The sequence below is a fragment of the Dasypus novemcinctus genome, chromosome 9, assembly GCF_030445035.2.
Source record: "Dasypus novemcinctus isolate mDasNov1 chromosome 9, mDasNov1.1.hap2, whole genome shotgun sequence".
In the NCBI taxonomy this organism is placed as follows: Eukaryota; Metazoa; Chordata; class Mammalia; order Cingulata; family Dasypodidae; genus Dasypus; species Dasypus novemcinctus.
In genome coordinates, this window is record NC_080681.1 from 39,769,007 (window position 1) to 39,776,394 (window position 7,388).

Here is a 7,388-nt window from a genome sequence, read left to right on the forward strand (position 1 = left end):
TTTATTGGAGTAAAGGTCTAATAAAAGTTAAGTATGACAAATGTCAGTAATGCACTAATTGTAAATTAAAACAATAACACAAGCTATTTTTCCAACCACAAATTGGCAACAATTTTAAAAAGGGAGAAAGTAGTGTTTGGTAAATGGGGAAATGGGTGAACTTCAAACACAGTTGGTGGAAGTACAAAAGGATACAATGTTTTGGGAGGACAACTTGGCAGTGACTATCAAAATCTCAAATGTGTTTTTTCTATGAGGCACTTATCCTAAGAGTTACACACAGACTCTGTCTTCAGAAAGCCTGGGTTCTGGTTTTGGCTCTACCTCTTAGAGCTATGAGACCTCAAGCAAGTTTCTTAAACTCTTGGAGTCTAATTGGTGATAATAATAATAATAATCCCTGCCTCATGGGATTGTTATGGGAATTAATGAATTGATATTTGTAAAGTGCTTACAATGGTACCTGGCACATAACATTAAAATCCTAATTCTAAGATTATGTGCTACAAAAGTTCTTGCCAAATGTCTAAGTTCAATACAACACTGCTACTCAAAACATAAATGGGAACTACCTCTAGAGGTCCATTAATAAGAAAACATGCAAGTAAATCATGGTGCATCTGTGTTACTGAATAGTTTGTAGCCCTTTAAAAAATGAGATAGAACTACATGTACCCCAAGTACAATATATTGCTGGGTACAAAAACAAATTGTAAAACAGTATGTAAGAGTACTTTAAAAACAAACTCTGTGTGTGTGTACTACTTGTGTGTAAAATATATGCCAAATTTAATAGTGATCACCAAGGAGTGGGACTGGCACAAGGAGAGGAGACTTTCAATTCTTTACATACTTTATATACTGCTCTGTTGTTTGAAACTTTGAAAATATAAGTGTTTCTAAAAATAATTTATCCAATACATTATACAGTATACAATCAAAGAAAATCAGGCTTACAAGTAAACAAGACACCAGGCAAAGCAATAGACAAAGAAACTGACCAATAATGATTTCAGTTATTGGAATTATAAGATACAGACTATAAAACAACTATGCCTACCATGGTAAAAGATAAAAAAAAGATTAAGACAGAAAATTTCAGGAAGAAACAGTTAAAAAAAATAAAAAGGTGATAAAGTTTTGAAAAAGAACCATATAGAAAATCTAGAATTGAAAAGTGTAATAAATTAAGAATTCGTTGAATGAGTTTGGTGGCAGATTAGACATAGCTGAAAACAGAACTAATGAACATGAAGATAGGTAAGAAGAAACTCTCCAGATTTTAGTGTGGAGAAGCAAAATGATAGTAAATATAGAAGAGAGAAGATGAGATAGAGGATATGGTGAAAAAGTCTAACGTGTTTGATTGTAGTCCTAGAACCAAAAAAAAGAGAGAGAGAAAACTGAGGGAAGGTAATATTTTTAAAATTTATACCTAAAATTATTGAGAATTTTTCAGAACTGATGTATAACAATATACATATTCTAGAATCCAAGAATTCCAAGCAGAGAAGGAAAAAAATAAACCTATACCAAAACATATCTTAGTGAAACTACAGAAAACTAAAGAAAGAATAATAAATCTTAAAAGCAGTGAAAAAAAAAGACATGTTTATCTTCAAAGTCACAATAGTTAAATTTCTTAGTGACAAAAAAATGAAAATTAAAGGACTATAGAAATACATTTTCAATGTTCTTATAGAAAATAAAAAATATCATTGAATTTTATACCTAGAAAAATATACTTCAAGAATTAAGGTGAAATATAGACATTTTCAGACAAATCTGAGAGAGTTTATAACCAGCAGACTAGGTTGAAGGATCAGATATGCAGGAAAGATAAAAAACTGAAAATGTGGTAAATATTTGGGTAAACATAAATAGAAATTGGTTTCATTTTAATGTCTTATAGAATTAAAATATATATCATTAACAATAATGGTAACTCAGAAGTTGCCAGCTATAAAGTTGATGAATAGGAAGAGAAAATGTACTTAAAGTACTCTAAGGTCCTTGTATTTATTACAGAAGGACATTAACAGTATTAACATTAAACTTTGATAAGCTAAGAGTAAATATAAAATCTATGGTAACTACTAAATGGATAGAAACAGAGAACATGTTTTTCAAACCTATCAAGAGGGGGAAAAAATGGATATTAAAAATTAATAATAATAAATCCAAAAGAAGTCAAAAAAAGAAAATGAAACATAGATCTAGTGGATCAAATAAAAACCCAAGATAAGATGGTTGATTTACATCGGTAAGTACTTCAGTATATCTATATTAAATGTAAATGGCTTAAATGTTAAAATACAAAGACTATCAGGCTGGATAATAACAAGGTCAAGTTGAATTAAATGCCACTTACAGGAGACATATCTAAAATATAACAATAAAGGAAAACTGAAAGTAAAAGTATAAATAAAAAAGAGAACATGCAAATTCTAACCAAAAGAAAAAAGGTATAAATATATTAAATCTGACAAAATTATATAACGACTGGGTCACTAAAAGTTTTGTGTTGGGGAAGAGAAAAGAAAAAGATACAAATATAAATTGGACGGGATTCCCTGTCAACAGTAATTTCAGTAATGGGAGAGGCATGCTTTGATAACACAGAGATAAGGAAGATAGTATATTAATTGTGCCTGAAGATAGTTAAATGTGGCTCCTTAGAGGAGCTGGGATTTTATCAGAAGTTTGATATATTCATCAGATAGTTTTGCATGAGGGGAGGACATTCCATGCAAAGGGACCAATATGCACAAAGCAAGTGTTCATAAGTGTTGGTTGATTTAAGGATTCTGAAGACCAAAAGAAGTGAGGTTGCTTGACTCAGCTGGTAGTTGTCATGGATGCTATAAGGTACTGCCCAGACCCCTTATCCTTTCAGGATCAAGGGGCTCATTTTCCCAGCTAATGGCTCCCAGCTGAACCCTTTCCCAATAACTGCCCTCAGAGAAATGAAACTGCCTCACCTAGGATTATAGTCCCTCCCCACGGGTCAACTTGTATGCAGTGACTGGTCAATGTGACAGTTCAAAGGCCCTTCCCCCTTGCCATGATCTGGGACAGTTGTGAAGGACCATGCCAGCTCCACAGCCCCGTGAGGTGTCTGCCAAGGCCTCTGTTGCAGGTACAGCACAGTTCATCTCCTGCTACCCAATCCTGCCTCCCTCAGCCCCTCACAGAGCTGTTGAGAGCACCCCGCAATAAACCTCCTACATGGAAATCTCCCTAACTAGTCTGTTTCTCAAGGAACCCAACCTAAGACATTGACCAAGGTGAAAAAAAAGCCCAAGGATCCTGACTCCTGGCCAAGCATTTTACACCTACACCTGGCAGATGGTGGTTTGAATTTCCTGTGAAAATCTCTAAGACTGGAGGCTAAACCTAGATTACTCCTGGTATTTTTTAGCAGTTTTTTCCTCATTCTTTCTCAAACCAAGGTACCAATTCTTACTTATGCTGTCCAGCAAGTAGTGAAGAAAGAGTAAAACTAGAAATTTTAAAACCTGATCATTGAGTATCTAGATCTTGCCAGATTTTGTTCCACAAGATTTGTGCTTTAGGGTGGCTAAATGGCCAGTCCCTGCCCCCAAATAGCTACTAAGTGACAGAGCCAGTATCTGAACTCAGTGTCGGATATTGCTCCACCTCTACAGCTGCCTCTCCAAGAAGGGAAGAACATAAGTAAAAGGCCCTGCACGAAACAGGAGAGAATATAAAGGGAGAGCAGTTGAGACTGCTCCCTGTACTGAGCCAGCGTTGCTCAGGCCGGCCCACTTGTTTAGGTGTCTGGTTTAGTCAGTGCTCTTTCAGCCCACCCTGCTTTCAGCCTTGAAAATGAGATAGGTTTAAGTCTTTCAGCTAGCTTTTACTCTTAATTCTTGGTAAACAGAAGTTCCATTTGGCCTAGACAACAAGATTTTATCTAAAGATCCTTGTTGAGACCTGATTCTTTGGATAGATTCGACAAGTCCTTTTAAAATTTCAGAGAAAAGTTCATTCTTGATACCAAGAAAATGGCATCACCAATGCCTTTTTCCTCCTTAACCACAGCACTCCCTGCCCCCCTTCCCCTAAGAAGTAAAGCAGGCTTGGAACCCTGAGGCCAGCCCCAGACCCACTTGTTGTATGTGGCAAGGTTTGGAAAATGAAAAGCAGAGGCATCTTAAAGCGCCTTCTGTTTGGGCTCCAGGGCAGTGCCTGGGCACTCTGCCAGAGCAGCTGGGAACTCTGCTTAGTCACTTTGATGCAAATGCCCAGCTGAGCCCCGTTCATTCCTTATTTACCCCCACAGGACTGTCCACAGGGCATTTGCTCTCCATACCACTTGAGCACGTGGAGACCATCATCCTCCTGCAATACACATTGAGCGTTAGCCACATGCCAGCCTAGGGGACCCAGATGGCAGTATACCATCCACGTAAAGAGCAAGGTCTTTGTAGTCAGAAAGACCTAGGCTTGACTTCTGGCTCCAAGACTAATAGCTGTGGGCATGTCACTTAATCTCTAAACTTCAGTAAACTCATCTATAAAACAGGGATAGTATCTACTTTATTGATAGGAAGTTTAATGAAATAATGAATATAAAGATATTAACACCCTGCTTGACTCATACTAAGTGACTCAATAAATGGTAGCAGTTACTATAGTCAAAAACACTTCCTGCCTGCTAACACTGTCAGAGATCATGCTGTGGAGGTGTATTTTACTTTTACAGCTGCTTAAACAAACACTGCGGCGGCTTGCTCGGTCGGTAGAGGTGGGGTCTGGCTGCGGACGAGGGGTCGGTCCCGCTTGGGACGAGGGGTCGGTCCCGCTTGGGACGAGGGGTCGGTCTCACAGGGGTTGCGCGGTTCGGCTGACGGGGTCCGGCGACGAGGGGGTCGCCCGGAGAAGCAGGCAACGAACTGGGGACAAGGGAGGCCAGGCCCTTGTCGGGGGCTCTCAGGACTGGAGGGCGCACGGCAGAAGAACTACCGCGGAGACAAGGTAAACACACAAGTCCAACTTTATTGAGGGAGAGGCAACAGTTTTATAGGGGCTGGGGAAGGCTGATTGGTCGAAGCCACACCCTGTTCTGATTGGTTGCCGGAGAAAGGTCAGTGGAAGGTACTGGACGGGGGAGGGGTGGTGGTTAGGGATTGGCTGTTGCTGTTGCTGGGGGAAGTGGCAGGGTTTAGTGATTGGTGGCTGCTGTTGCTGGGGTAGAGGGCAGACTTGAGTTTCCTGCCTTGCGCCTGGCTGTTGCTGCTGGGGGGGGGAAGGCAGACTGGAATTTTCCGCCCTGCGCCTGCGCAGGGAGAAAGAAGAAGAAGGGTGTTGCCTCACAAGGCATCGTGCGGCGCTATCCGGGAGGAGGGGCGGCCGCGGAAGCATGGCTGCCGAGAAGGGGAGACCCGAGGGCACTCTGCGCCCATGCCGAGCTCCCTTCAGGGGTGGCGGTGAGTCCTACCAGCCACCCTATTATGGGGGCAGCGGCTTGGGATTAGGCCTACCGCGGCCGCTCCCCCGCTGGGCCAGCAAACCACACTTTAGCCCGAGGGGTGACCGCAAAACACCATACAGTGGGTTGGTTTAAATAATGGGAATGTATTGGCTTGAGGTTTCAGAGGTTAGAAAGCCTTCATCCTCCCAGGGTTGGTACCTTCTGGTTGACTGACAGTCTTCGGGGTTCCTTGACTTTCTGTCTCATGGCAGTGTCATCTTTTGCTATTCTAGTTCAGTTTCTTGTTCTTTCTGCAGCTTCTCTCTCTATCTGTCTGAAATTTCATTCTGTTTATAAAAGACTACTGTAATCCACATTAAAGTCTAAGCTGATTCAGTTAGGCCACACCTTAGCTAACTAACCTCTTCAAGAAATCGTATTTATAATGGGAACACACCCACAGGACCAGGTCTTTGGACCTGAATGTGTCTTGGTGGGGGAGAAGGATATGATTGAATCCCAGCAAGGTGCGTCTCAATCATGTTCTTTTTCCTCTGAAACTTGTCTATATGAATAGAATTCTTGGTTAGGAGTATCCTAAGGGAGGATAAACAACATCATGAATTCTGAAACTTAAAGGGCAATCTTGTGCTAAGGCCCTCTTTAGTCTGTGATTTGCCACTTGTCCTTAACTGACACGTCTCTGCTGATGAAGTTCCCATATCCAGACAACCCAGATGTTTTTAAAAGCCTATTCTCTTGAGGAAAATAAAATGAGGATTGCAAGAAAAGTTAGCATCATTCTGGTCTAAAAGGATGTTCCTGGATTGTCCAATTTTGTGCCTGAATTCTCCATAGAGATGTGAGAGGGGAAGTCTCAGCCTGTGTGTGGCACTGAGCACATCAACATCCCCCCGGGGCCTTCTGCCTGAGAAGGAGTGTCGAGTGGTGACTCCATGAAAACCACTTCAGAAATGCTTCAGAGTGAAGCAGAGTGTGCTCACAATTGCTGCATCAGATGAGGAATGTGTACACCCCTGACTGTCTCGAGACACTCTCCGTCTTCCAAATATACTACAATCATAATGCTAATGATTGCAAGTAGCACCTTTGTTGTATCTCATTTATTTTTACCCCAAATTATGGAGACTTGAAAGAATTTAATGACTGCTTGGGTTTTCTGACTAATTGGGGTAACTCTATGCTATACCCATTAGGAGATTTAAATATAGCTCCTTGAGCAGTACTCTTTATTGGATCCCCTGTTATCCTTTAAATATCTTGGTGTGCAAGTAGATAAAATTAGAAAGAATTTGTTTGCTTTAAATTACCAACCTCTGCTTGATAAAACTATTAGCGATTTAGCTAATTGGAAGGCTCTTCCATTATCATTAATTGGCAGAGTTAATACTATTAAAATGGTTGTTTTATCTAAATGTTTGTATTTATTTCAATGCATTCCCATCAAGCCACCTAAAAATGCTCTAAAGCTTTGAATTCTGCAATTAGTTTTGTTTTATAGGCTACAAACAGAGTTAAGATTAATCTTAAAACTACAATTACTCTAGGAGGCCAAAGGATTAATTCTTCCTTTCAGGGGATAGATGAATGTTGGACTTTCTTGATCAGGCTTTGTCCATTGCTCCTAGATAGCCTCAATAAGAAGTGCTAAATGGCACCCCCCCCCCAAAAAAAAAACAAAACTGATTAAGGACTCTTGTTAATGTTCTTTATCTAATAAGAATTTTGCAAGTGAATTTTATACCACTCTCATATATGGATTCAATCACACATTCACTCATTCATATAACAAATATTTATTGTGAATCTGTTGTGTGCACCTATCCCTGTACCAGATACTGTGGAAGTTTTCAAAGGTGAATAAAATGCAGTCCTTGCCCTCAAGAAGTTTTAATATTGACAGTGAAGGGCAGCAGACTTGGTCCAGTGA